The sequence below is a fragment of the Cupressus sempervirens genome, chromosome 2 (assembly GCF_028749045.1).
Source record: "Cupressus sempervirens isolate cs-2001-9-10 chromosome 2, ASM2874904v1, whole genome shotgun sequence".
NCBI classification, from domain to species: domain Eukaryota; kingdom Viridiplantae; phylum Streptophyta; class Pinopsida; order Cupressales; family Cupressaceae; genus Cupressus; species Cupressus sempervirens.
The window spans coordinates 225,412,369-225,425,642 of NC_143119.1; positions in this window are offsets into that span (position 1 = coordinate 225,412,369).

A 13,274-nucleotide genomic window follows, 5' to 3' on the forward strand; every position below is an offset into this window, starting at 1 on the left:
TATGAAGCCATTGCCTAAAGATACTTTTGAGTAGCTAAGAGGTATGGTAGGGGTTATGCCCCTACCTACTTTAGAGTAGTTGATGTAAGGAGTGCATAAGTCTAGTGCTAGAGAGCACTATGGCTAGATTGGACTGAATGCTGATGCTTCCTATATAGTGGAGTATCTAATACATGTATTGAGTCATGAAGGACTCTATTTGGTATTGAATAGTGTCTTTGGACACTCAAGCTGGTTGATGATTGAAGCAATTGATTAGTAATTGGTATGTAACAATTGGAATTGTGATTGATACCTTTTGCATTTTTATCGTTTGGGGAGAAAATGTACATGAAAAAATAATTTAATGAACATACATAAGAAGAGAAGTATCTATTGAGATGGCAATTGGGGAGAGTTATCTCTTTAGGAAATTTAGAAAGATTCATGTAACTATGTAGAAGGATGTGTAAGTGGGAAGATACAACCAAAGAGTGTTGGGAGTTGTTTACTATGAACAACTACTATCGATCCTAAATGAAGAAGAAGAATAATAAAGCATTCCAGAGGATCTCAGATTGATGAATAGGATTTGAGAAGAAGATAGAAGTAGAGTATAGTTTGGTATTCTTGGAACTTGGATGCTTTTAATCTATGTTGTCATCAATGCCAAAGGGGGAGATTTTTAGCATGAATGTTGATGATACTACATTCGGGGGTATCCTAAGCATTTAATAATATTGATATGTTGCATTCATGAGTACATTTTTCATTGATGTCAACATAGTAGTAATTCTATTAAGATTGGAAGAATAGCAATTAGTAATCTTAGTATGCATAGGAGGAGATGAAGTTTCAGATGATGGACAATGGAGGACATGTTCATAAATTTTTCTTAACAATGTGGTTCAAAGCACTAAGTATGATTTCATTTTGCATGAAAGTTACACCAATTTTACTAGAAGGAGCTTAGAAACAAAGCATTGGAAAATAGAGTTATGATGATCTATCACTATCTTTCGTTTGAGATGTAATGACAGTGATGTGCAGATAACAATGATATAGGAAAATCATATGTGATGCCAACATTTGTGCAAGACATGATTTTACACTTGTAAAGTTTGGTATAGACTATGAGCCAAAAGTGTTGTTGTAATTATGAATTAATTAAAACTATCTTATTTTAATTAATTGAGAAAGCCTCAAGGCTAACTCAAGGAATTATTATGAAGATATGGTATAAAGAAAAGTTGTTTTCCTTGTTTGTGAAGAGAATTGGATTAAGAGGATCAAGTAGAATGTAGAATATTAGTGCATAGCTCAAGGAGGAGCAGAATGCTTACTAAATGAATGCGAGCAATCTAAGGGATCATTGGATGTGCAGTATGAGATCTGGTTACAAGGTCTAGAGGAGCATAAGTCTATTTGACAAGATAGAGACGGTGGAAGCAATACATTTTAGTTCTATTATTTTGAAAGGAATAATATAGAGATCATTTGGATAGTGGGTTCTTTGATCTTAGCCTTGAAGTATTTTGGGTAGTGGGTCCAACTATCTTCTGCAACTCCTAACATGGTTGGAATCTTCTAATAGGGATTCAAAGTCTCCTAACAGGGACTCATATGTACTAAATGTTGTAATAGACTCCTAACAGGGTCTATTCTCTAATAGGGAATATTTATATTAGTACATCACCTTGTGGGTACCATCCCCACCAAGATTTCCCTTTGATCAAGGGTTTCCCTAGTTAACATATCTGGTGTTAGTTGTGCATGAGTATCTTGTTGTGGTTTCCATTTTTATTACTCACAAAGCTAATTTTGTTTGAGGTTAATGTTTGTATTGATAGTTGTATAACTGATTTACCCCCCCACCCTTCTCATCTATACTAGTGGGCTATCTATTCTAACAAGTGGTGATGGAGATGAACTTGTAGAAGCACAATGGAGTATTCTAGTAGCTAGTTTAGATGCAATGGAAATTGAGGAGATATTGGATAGTCATCTTGGAAAAAGTACAAGGAAAAAAACATATGAAGAATACTTGGCCAAGTCAAAAGGGATTCTAGTAGAAGATTCATCATGGTTAGCAAGGGAGGAGGTTAATAATCTTGGTCTTCCTCTAAACACTTGAGACATAATGGGGCCACTTCTCAAATTACCCTGGGTGTTTGATGCATGAGCATCTAGGGTGTAAGAGAAATTTTGCATCAACTAAAAATATTTATGGGCAATCAAAGAAATGGTTAAAGAGTTATGGCCTTTCGAGGTTGGGCTAATAGAAAATTCCAAAATAAATGTTAAAAATATATTTGGCCAACTTTATATGTATTGTTAGGGTCTTTGGCCCTAGGTATTAAGTTTGAGTGTCTATTTTTGAGACTTAAATTTGCATTCCTAATTTGAGTAATTTAATAAGCATTTGAGTTATTTTGAGCCCCTATAAATGCATTTAATGCATTTGTATTTGACTATCCTATTGAGACCTATGAGGTGTTTAATGTTTCAAACACTTTTCATTTAGTATATCCATGTGTCCCATGAAGCCTAGCTTGCATTTGAATATCTCACACCTAGTAATATTTGATGACTCACCAATTTGGGAGTGTTTAGTATGCATATCAAAGAATCTATGTTTTAATTTTTAGGTTATTTTCAAGTTGTTTTAATAATTTTTGACTAGGTTTTAAATCCCTCAAATTCGGTTGCCTTTTGTTGCCATGCATAAGTAAATTGTTTAGAATTCTGGGAGGTGTTATTCAACCAATGGAACTTGGACCTAGTTGACTAAAATGAGAAAATTCCTTTTGCATTACATTCTAGAGGTCATATACTTGTTATCTTCTAGAATTGAACCTATGAAGAATCCATTTGACTAGTTTTCAAATAGGATCCCAAATGCAATTTATGAGGTTTTACTGGTGTCAAGAAGTGTAGACTGATTAGTAGCCATGTTATGGATGTCATAACTCTGAATCCATGATTCCTTGAACAAAATGGATTGTACCACTATATTCTACTCTAAAAATTCTCTGAGTGCACCAATTTTCAAATCTTAACAAATCTGTTTGTACACTTTCCCATGTCCATTCCATTTCCAAAAATCACTTTTCTACCACTATTCCTAGTTCTACAAATTCAAGTAGCCCACTTTGACCGCTTGCTAATTTTGCCAATTTATTCATCATGAGCCCAAATCATAGGAATATATTATCCTCATAATAGTGAACTAATGCTCAATTTTTCGTGCCCCCCCAGTGTAAGTTGACCTATTTTTGAAGCCAAAATTCAGTGCATTTATGATTTTTTGACATGTTTGCTAGCAGCCAATTTTAGAAGGCAACTTTGAGAGTCAATATCTTTTGACTAGATGTCATCATGAGAGGAAATCTGACAAGGTAAGAGAATGTAGAAAAAAGAATTAGCATGTCTGATTTCCAAACTCAGACATGTCTTTCAGTTAATTTTTAAGGTTAGTTAGAGGACTGCTTGGCATGAAATCGACAGTTGGAAAAAGGTTTAAAATTGAGTTAAAAATTTATTCTTCAGTGGTTTATTTTTTTTAAATCATATGATGAATTCAATAGGCCATTTTGAGATATTAGGTGATTTAGTTTGAAATTATTTTTAGCCGGACCTAGTTTGGTGTCTGACTGAATTCAATGGCCTAATAAAATAATGTGAGCTTCAAATATGTTTTAAAAGCAAGGTGAATTTTTTAACAAGTGGGAAAGAATTTGGTTAAGACTTTTGCTAGAATTTTAACTTGTGGAGTATAACTCTAATATGACTTCTGGTTGAAGAGGAATTTGTTTATGCCTACACAATGGTGGGGAGTACAAATTATGTCAAACCTATTTCTTTCCACTCATAACTTCACCATAGATTGAATACATCCTCAAATATATGAAAGCTTTGTTTGGTTTTTGACAACATCTACAATTACCAATATTGAAAGAAGCATTCAGGATTTCTTCTCGAGCTTTCTCACATACTTCATGCCAATGATGGATCTATTTTTGGGATTAGACATAGTCCTTACCTCAGACTTGCAATAATGCTATAAGACAATAGATTGGAAGTTCATTAATCTAGCAAGCATTCACATGCTTCATCAAACCATACTCAACTGCATAGAGTTAGTAGAGACTTCATGTCAAAATTATGATATATTTTTCATTAGTGCAAAGACTTATTCAGTTCTGAATGCTTATCGAGCTCATCACTTAGTCTACAGTGTTCACCAAACAAAGCAAGGTAAATGAAGAACTCAGTGTTCACCGAGCATAAGAAGGTAAATAAAGGACTTAGTGTTCACTGAGCACAGGAAGGTAAATAAAGAACTCAATTTTCATTGAGCACAGGAAGGTAAATAAAGGACTTAGTGTTCACCACGCACAAGAAGGTAAATGAAGAACTCGGTGTTCACTGAGCAAAGCAAGGTAAATGAAGAACTCAGTGTTCACTGAGAAAAGCAAGGTAAATGAAGAACTCAGTGTTCACCAAGCAAAGGAAGGTAAATAAAGGACTTAGTGTTCACCGAGCATAGCAAGGTAAAAAAAGAAGTTAGCTTCTACCAAGTGACACTATATCTACCGAGTTCCAAGTAGTGTTGTGTGGCTAGCATGAACTAAGCCTCTACTTCTACCGAGTGCATGATGATGCTGAGTATTGTAGTAGATGCAGAGTATCAAAAGGTCATCGAGTCAGCTTGAGGAACCCAAGTTTTCTACTATCTAGCTGACTCAGTAATATTTTGTTTACTTATTTTTTGGCCGACCTTGTAGTTGTAAATATTGAAATGGTATATATGTAATGTATGATATCATTTGTAGAAAGGCATGATGTGTATAAAAGAAAAGATTGATGTTCACATGTACAAAGGATATTAAAAACTAGTAGTAGAATAAAAAAGGAACACAACAAGGTCAATATAGGAGCAGAAAAGGTATATCTATCACATTAGGTGATCAATACAAAAAGGATCTTATCAGCAAATAGTTGTAAGCTTATCCACTGCTTCATCCTAACAGGTGAATCAATTCATAAATCTTTTAACAGGATGGACCTAACATTTTTTTTGTAAATCTCCTAATAGAGTGCATACTTCACTATATGTTTGTAAATCCTCTAACAAGGTGGATCTAGCAGTCTTACTCACTCCTAAAAGGGCAAATCACCAGAAGTGATCATTGTAAGCCTTAACTAGCCAACTTTATATTGTAGTATTGAAGTTTTGTGGGTATCATCCCCACCCCAGTTTTACTTTCTATTTGGAAGGTTTCTGGGTCACCAAATCTCTGTGTACATGTGCAATGAATGTTTGTTCCTTCAGTTATGCAGTAGTATAGATGAATGAATGGTGAATGGTTAAAATGTTGAATAAGATAAAAGTTTTATAATTTATTGATTCACCCCTCCCCTCTCAGTAACCTACCTTATCCTAAATATTTCCAACAACTGGTATCAGATCTTTGTGGTTCTCAAGATAAAGTTTGATAGCTTGAGCAAAGATCAAGGACAATGGAGGTATTCAGACTTGACAAATCTATTGAAAATGAAAAGCTAGATCTAGAAATGGCCATGGCTCAACTCAAAGAAGCAAAGGAGCATCTTTTTCAATCTCTAAAAAGAAGGAAGGAACTTGCAAGACAAATGAATGATCATCAATATGTTGAAGAAAAGATTGAAGACCTTTTACCATCAAGCAATTCAAATGAAACTAATGAAGCAATCAAGGAATTACTAGCTAAGAATGGTTCTCTACAGGAAGAAGTAAGGAAGCTTAAAAGAGAACAAGAAATCCAATCCATTAGGCTATGTGAAGCTTTGGAATAGAGAAGCAAGGAAAATGAAGACCTAGAGGTAAGAAATAATCAATCCCTTCATCATGAAGATCTTGTAGGTCAACTATCTAATGCAAATGAAGAAATTTTGAATCTAAGATCTGAGAATGAAAGTTTGAGAAATGATTTAATCACTGAAAGAAAAATCAATGCAAGCTTACAAAGTGATCTGAGATTTGAGAGACAAATCAATGAAAGTTTAGAAAATGACTTGATCATTGAAAGGCAAGTCAATGAAAGAATGATGAAATCTCAAGTAGACATGAACCAATTGAATCAAAAACATGAGAAAAATCTTCATAGACAAAAAGGTAAAGCCTGTCTTCAATACAAGGAAGAAGGTGAATCCTCCAAACAAGGTGCCCAACAGAATCAAATACCCACTTACAATCACTGTGGCAAGATAGGTCATACATCAAACAAATGTTGGAGTAATGGAAAAGGAAAATTCAATGGAAAATGCTTCAATTGCAATCAGCATGGTCACAGAGCTAATGAATGCAAAGAAAAACAAAAATTTGAAGGCAAATGACAAAAATGCAAGAAACAAGGTCACAAGTCATCTAAATGCAGATCCAAATCATACAATCTAGCTAAATAACTTGTCAAAGCAATCTTTGGATGGGACTACAATACTTTGTGCAGATGTCATTATTGTGGAGAATATGGACATGTTGGCAAAGATTGTTCAAGACATCACTTGAGAAAAAGAGACACAACAATAAGATGTTATACATGTATAGAACTTGGTCATATAGCCAAGAATTGCATGAATACTGAAAGAATTGAAGATGAAAAGAAAGCTAAAGCTGATAACATTCAGAAGCAGATGAGATAACAATGGATTCCTAAATCTACCAAGAAAGATAGTTCAAATGATGGTTATCTCACTCAATAAATGGGTGACTCCACCATTTCCAATTAGATTTAAGAAGAATTAAGAACTGCATCATCAAGCCATATCTCAAGTAGTTCCAGAGTGAAAGAGTACAAATGATCAAATCAGTATTTCAGGTTCAAGGACCAAAGAAAAGTTATCATTCACCATGTTGCATTTACCGAGCTAGGTCGGGAGTATCAAAGATTTTGTTTGATCACCGAGTCACAAAGCTTTTACCAAGTAGAGCAATGACAGACTGGCAAACACTATGTCATCTCATCTATCTTCATACCAAGCATCAATGATAGCATTTTCATCAAAAGGGTAGAATTCGATTTAATTTTTCACCGTGACTTAAGAATACTCAGAGCTAAAAGATTTCCAGTGAATCCAGAGAAAATACCAAGTGATTCCAAGAAAATTTCAATTGGAGAATTTGTTCAAGATTTTATTGTATTTACCAAGCAACTATGGAATCTGCAAGCACCAGTAGTAGCAAGGTTAAAAGAGGTTTAGAGATGTTAGTAAAGGGTACAGAATGGAAAGTGCCCAATTTCAAGATTGTTCTGACCATTGCAGAATCACTCGACCCAACTAGAGCTCAATCACAAATACCCCCTAAGGTACTTCTTATCAATGATATTCATACTCATTTCAAATGTTCTATTCAAGAAATCAAAAACCTAGAAATGGACAGTGCCCTAGGTGAAATGAGTGTAGATGGCTCTCTAAAACCTGAGTTCAAGCATCTTGAAACCAAAGGCTTGACACATATCTTGCATATGCCTAGAAAATTCCAAAAAAATGGATTAGGTTTATCTTGAGTAGGGTGCATAATGGACAATTATGGTTAGAGCAGGCAGTGCTAATCACTAAGGAAATGATTCACAAAATCACGGGTCTCCTTATGCATAGCAAAGCCAAAACCACCAAAACCCTAAGTCAGGAGGAGTTATAAAGGCAAACCCTAGACAAATGGGATGGTAGAGATTTAAAGGTCAACACTGTACCTAATGTCAAACTAAAATTTGGCATACATTTAATTGCATATAAATTATACAATTCTAGTAGATTGAATAGTGTACCTTGTGAAGCTGTGGATTTGGCCCTCAAGGTTGTAAAGAAAAACCTTGAACTTGATCTGTCTAAAGTATTGCTGAAACAATTGAATAAAAATATGGATAGTATAAGGACTTCCAAGAATAACCCTTGTAAATTCAGTTCTCTATTGATCTATTTATTCTTCTACATTCAAAAATTGTTTCCATCTAAAGGAACTATCATATGGAGAAAAGACATTCCAATTTTGTATTAGATAAATGAGTTTGTGGAAGAGATGGGTGAAAAATTTGATAGCATCATGGACAATTACTTTGAAGATTTCAAGGAGAGAATAAATAACAGGTTCTAAATTCCACCAAAGTTAGTTAAAGATTACAAAGATGATGTATGCTTCATGTTTGACTATGATAAGGTGTACATCCAGGTAGTCAGACCCCGAGTTGCATGGGTAAAACCTCTTCCCTATGAGGTAAATATTGATGAAGCTAGAGAAATCATAGAAGCACTGGTAAATGAGCTAGTAGAACCAAGGCAACAAATTTTTGGAACCTATGATGAAGCAAAGGCCAGAATTAAGCTTGAAATCAAGCTACCACTGGCCATAAAAAAAGGCAAGAGGAAGATAGAAAAATTGAAAACTGCATCTGGCCCTCTTATGCTAATAGAAGGAAAAGGTGAGAATGAAGGAGAAGATGATGAAGAAGGAGGAGAAGAAGAAAAAGAAGAACAAGAAACTAAGAAGAACCTCCGAAAAAGAAAGGTAAGGTAATAATTACCAAACCTAAAAAGAAGCCTACTGCAATATTTACCAGAAGGACCAGAAAAGGTAAGTAGGAACCTATATTGGTCAAGGATACCCCTACATTTGAGGAAAGGCTCAAACAATTGGATGAAGGAGCTGGCATATCAAATTTCAATTCATTGAAATTTGAAACTAGAATAGATGCAAAGAAAATGAAAATAGAGGAACTAGTACTAAGCAAGATGGGTAAATGGAAATACTCCCCAGACCAGCTTCCCTCCTAAATTTCAAACAAACTATTGGAGAGACTGCAACCGAGATGTGAGTCAGCAACCCAAACGGTAAAAGACATATATGAGCAGTCCCTAAAGAATCGTCAATCAAGTCTCACTGGAGTAGAAGTAAAAATTGCAATGAAAAACCATGAAGGAAAAATGATGATCAAATTTCACACAAGTTTAATTTTGATCAAAGACATTGAGCATGTTGTAAATGATGCTACAAACATGTTGAAAAACATCTATCATCTACATAAGCCCAGTGAAGACCCAGTGGAAATCAAGGATGATGATAGCAGCGATAGTGAGGATATTGATGGCACTTCATCTATCATAGTTTCACCAGGTGAGCTACATGCATTAATGGGAGAAGACAAGGAGGAAGAAGCTAAAGAGGAAGATAAGAAGGAAGATGATCCAATAAAAATTGCAGCAACAATTATTGCATCCCTTCCTCACTCTCCACCTAAAACTGTCACATCATCAAGGTTGGAGTCAAATTCAGCAGGTTTGATAACATCTACATCAGATTTATCATTTGCACCTGCCTCATCACAACTCCAGGTATAATCAATGGAAATGTCTACGACTTCATCTACTGAGGTATAGCCCTCTCCTTCAGCTACCAAGCTAGCCTCCTCAGGTCCATCATCTTTAGTTGATATAGCAGTAAGTTCCACAATTTTGTCAACTATATTAGCACCAATTTTTGCACTAGTGAGTCCTCCCATTATAAATATTCCAACTTGTTCTACAATTTTGTCTACATTATCTCCATCTACTTCAAGTCCAGTTAGATTAGATATTGCATTACTGAGTGTATCATCATTTTTGGGAAGTGTTCCAATTTTTTATCCGGTAAATACTCCTATTGGCACTCAATCCTCAAGTATCCTAGTTTTCACTGCTAGTCCTTCCATCTCCACTATTGTGTCTATTCCCAGGGTCAAACACGTCATCACAGAGGCCAAACAAAAGCAACCATTAAGACTTTTTCTCAATGGAAAAGAAATTCTTGAGGATATTGACTTAGACACAGAGATAGTGATTCCAAAAATTCACTACAAAATTGCTACCATTGAAGAAATGAGGTATGCTAGTCAACTAATAGAGATGAAGGCTACGTAGAAGTAGTTAAGGTCTAAAAGGGATGAGGAGTATAGAATAATTGAGAATGCCAGGAATATAATTAGAGAAGCTATAATTGTTGAAGTAGATTCTACTCAACACATTTTGATTCAGTTAGAAGAGGCTGTAAATAAATTCAATGAGGACACCTCTGGCCAAAAAAAAATGATTGAAAAGGCTAAAAGAAAATTTGATAATAAGGTGCTGGAGCACATTGTTCAACACATTGCAATAAAACAAGTAGAATTGTCAACAATTTTGGTCAATCTTGAAAATTCTTTTAATAATGTAACTTCACTTTTTGCCAAACTTTGTGATGTTACCGAGTACACCAAGGAGATCAAAGAAAAACTAAATAAAATTGATGAGGATATGAAGGTCAGTGCCCAAATGCTGCAACTTGACCCCAATTCGAGTTCATCCCATCATCTCTGAATCAAATTTTTGTTAAAAAAGCAGGTAGAATTGTTGAGAGAGGAAGCAAGGATCAAATCTACATTGATTGACATTCAAAATATGATTCTTTCTATCATGGATACAATGTAGAAACACATTGCATACTCAAAAACACTGATCCATGACAAAAACTTTTCAGTTGCAGATCATGTGATTGAACTTTCAGCTGAAGTTTAGATAGCACTCTCCACCTGCAAAATTTTGCAAGAAAATTGGGATAAGACTTTGGCTCTTATTGTCAAGGTACATTCTGATTTTATATCTCATTTTGGTGTTTTTGTGTAAATACATATTGTTTACTTTGGCATTATTGTCAAAAAGGGGGAGATAGAGTACCAAAGAAGAGAAAAGAGATATATGTAAGTAAATGAAGTCTTGTGTAAAGATAGAGATACTTGTAAATACTATGTGCATATTGTATGGGGGAGATATATGTAAATCATTATGTCAAAGTTTGCACATAAGTTTTGGCTCATAAGTGTTTTTTTCACTAATGCCAAAGGGGGAGATTGTTGGAATTATGATATATTTGTCATTAGTGTAAAGACTTATTTAGTTCTGAATACTTACCGAGCTCATCACTTAGTCTACAATGTTCATCGAGCAAAGCAAGGTAAATGAAGAAATCAATGTTCACCAAGCACAGGAAGGTAATTAAAGGACTCAGTGTTCACCGAGCACAGGAGGGTAAATAAAGAACTCAGTGTTCACCGAGCACAAGAAGGTAAATAAAGGACTCAGTTTTCACCGAGCACAAGAAGGTAAATGAAGAACTCAGTGTTCACTGAGAGAAGCAAGGTAAATGGAGAACTCAGTGTTCACCGAGAAAAGCAAGGTAAATGAAGAGCTCAGTTTTCACCAAGAAAACAAAGGTAAATAAAGGACTCAGTGTTCACCGAGCACAGCAAGGTAAATGAAGAAGTTAGCTTCTACCGAGTGACACTATATCTACTAAGTCACCAATGGTTATCGAGTTCCCAGAAGTGTTTTGTGGCTAGTATGAACCAAGCCTCTACTTCTACTGAGTGCATGATGATGTCGAGTAATGTAGTAGATGCCAAGCATCAGAAGGTCACTGAGTCAGCTTGAGGAACCCAAGTTTTCTACTATCTGGCCGACTCAGTAATATTTTGTTCACTTATGTTTTGGCCGACCTTGTAGTTGTAAATATTGGAATGGTATATATGTAATATATGATATCATTTGTAGAAAGGCATTATGTGTACAAAATAAAAGATTGATGTTCACATGTACAGAGGATATTAAAAACTAGGAGCAAAATAAAAAAGGAACACAACAAGGTCAACATAGGAGTAGAAAAGGTATATCTATCACATTAGGTGATCAATGCTAAAAGGATCTTATCTGCAAATAGTTGTAAGCAAATCCACTGCTTCATCCTAATAGGTGAATTAGTTCATAAATCCTTTAACAGGGTGGACCTAATAGTCCTTTTGTAAATCTCCTAATAGAGTGCATACTTCACTATATGTTTGTAAATCCTCTAACAAGGTGGATCTAGCAGTCCTACTCGCTCCTAAAAGGGCAAATCACCAAAAGTGATCATTGTTAGCCTTAACTAGCCAACTTTATACTACAATATTGAAGTTTTGTGATTATCATCCCCACCCCAATTTTACTTTCTATTTGGAAGGTTTTTGGGTCAGCAAATATCCATGTACATGTGCAATGAATGTTTGTTCCTTTAGTTATGGAATAGTTTAGATGAATGAATGGTGAATGGTTAAAATGTTGAATAAGATAAAAGTTTTATAAGTTATTGGTTCACCCCTCCCCTCTTAGTAACCTACTTTATCCTAAATATTTCCAACACTTCACAATGATGAAGAAGCATGGCATGCAAAGGCAACAAGACTATTTTGTAGCTTACTAAATCATGATGTATAAGCACAAATGGCGACCATGTTGTGCAAAGAAGGAAAATTACAATACCAAGTAGTGCCCTTGCTAATCAAAGGAAGACCAAACCGATGGTTTGAGGCAATCCATCACAAATAAACTATCATTCTTTTGAAACATCTTTCTAAAACCTCTTTTGTTCACCAAGTTTGAAGTCTAGAGAATTACTTGGGTAACCAATGGAGTCAGCAAGGCTAAAACATAATAATTGGAGGAGGTCAAGGAGTACATTCAAATTGGAAAAGCTATATTCTGCCAAAGTAAGAACCATGCTATATATCATGAAAAAAGAAGGAGACACTTCCTTTACCTATGAATGAAGTATCATAGGTCCATTCTATCCACACCCCTCCCCAATCTACCTGCAAGTCCATGTTAGGAGCTATTGGTCTCCCACTCAGTTTCATCTTTTTTTTGAAGGTTGAACAAGGGTGGTTGTTAGTTCTTCCAATGAACACCACCATTCATAAAAGAAGCATTCAAGAATGCATAGGTATCACATGGATGGAGGAAATTGAATGCACATGTCAACATGTTATAAGCCTAGATAAGGAAGTAATTTGCATTTTGCTACAAAGGTGGAGATGTTGCCAACTACATTCATCTCATGCTCATGTTTGAGGAGCTTGGAAACTACTGAGTTACAAGGCTTAGAAATAATTTTAGATTTCTCAAGTAAGATACTTCATTTTGGTCAACCCCAAAGAATGTGGAGAACTACACAATATCATGTGGAAGTGTGATTTTAAAGCCAAGTTCAAGCACATAGTTTCCATATTTACACATATCTAAGAGGAATGTGTATGATATGAGGGACACCATGGATGATTAATGGTAATTTTGAATGGTTTTAGATCTTTTAGAACTAGTTGTACACTCTAGATAGAAGGAGATTCTTATCTCCATCATTGCAAGAAAGAAAATGGCTCATAGCGCTAAGTCCCACATTCATAGTGCAAAGGTAAATTTTGGCATTTTATACA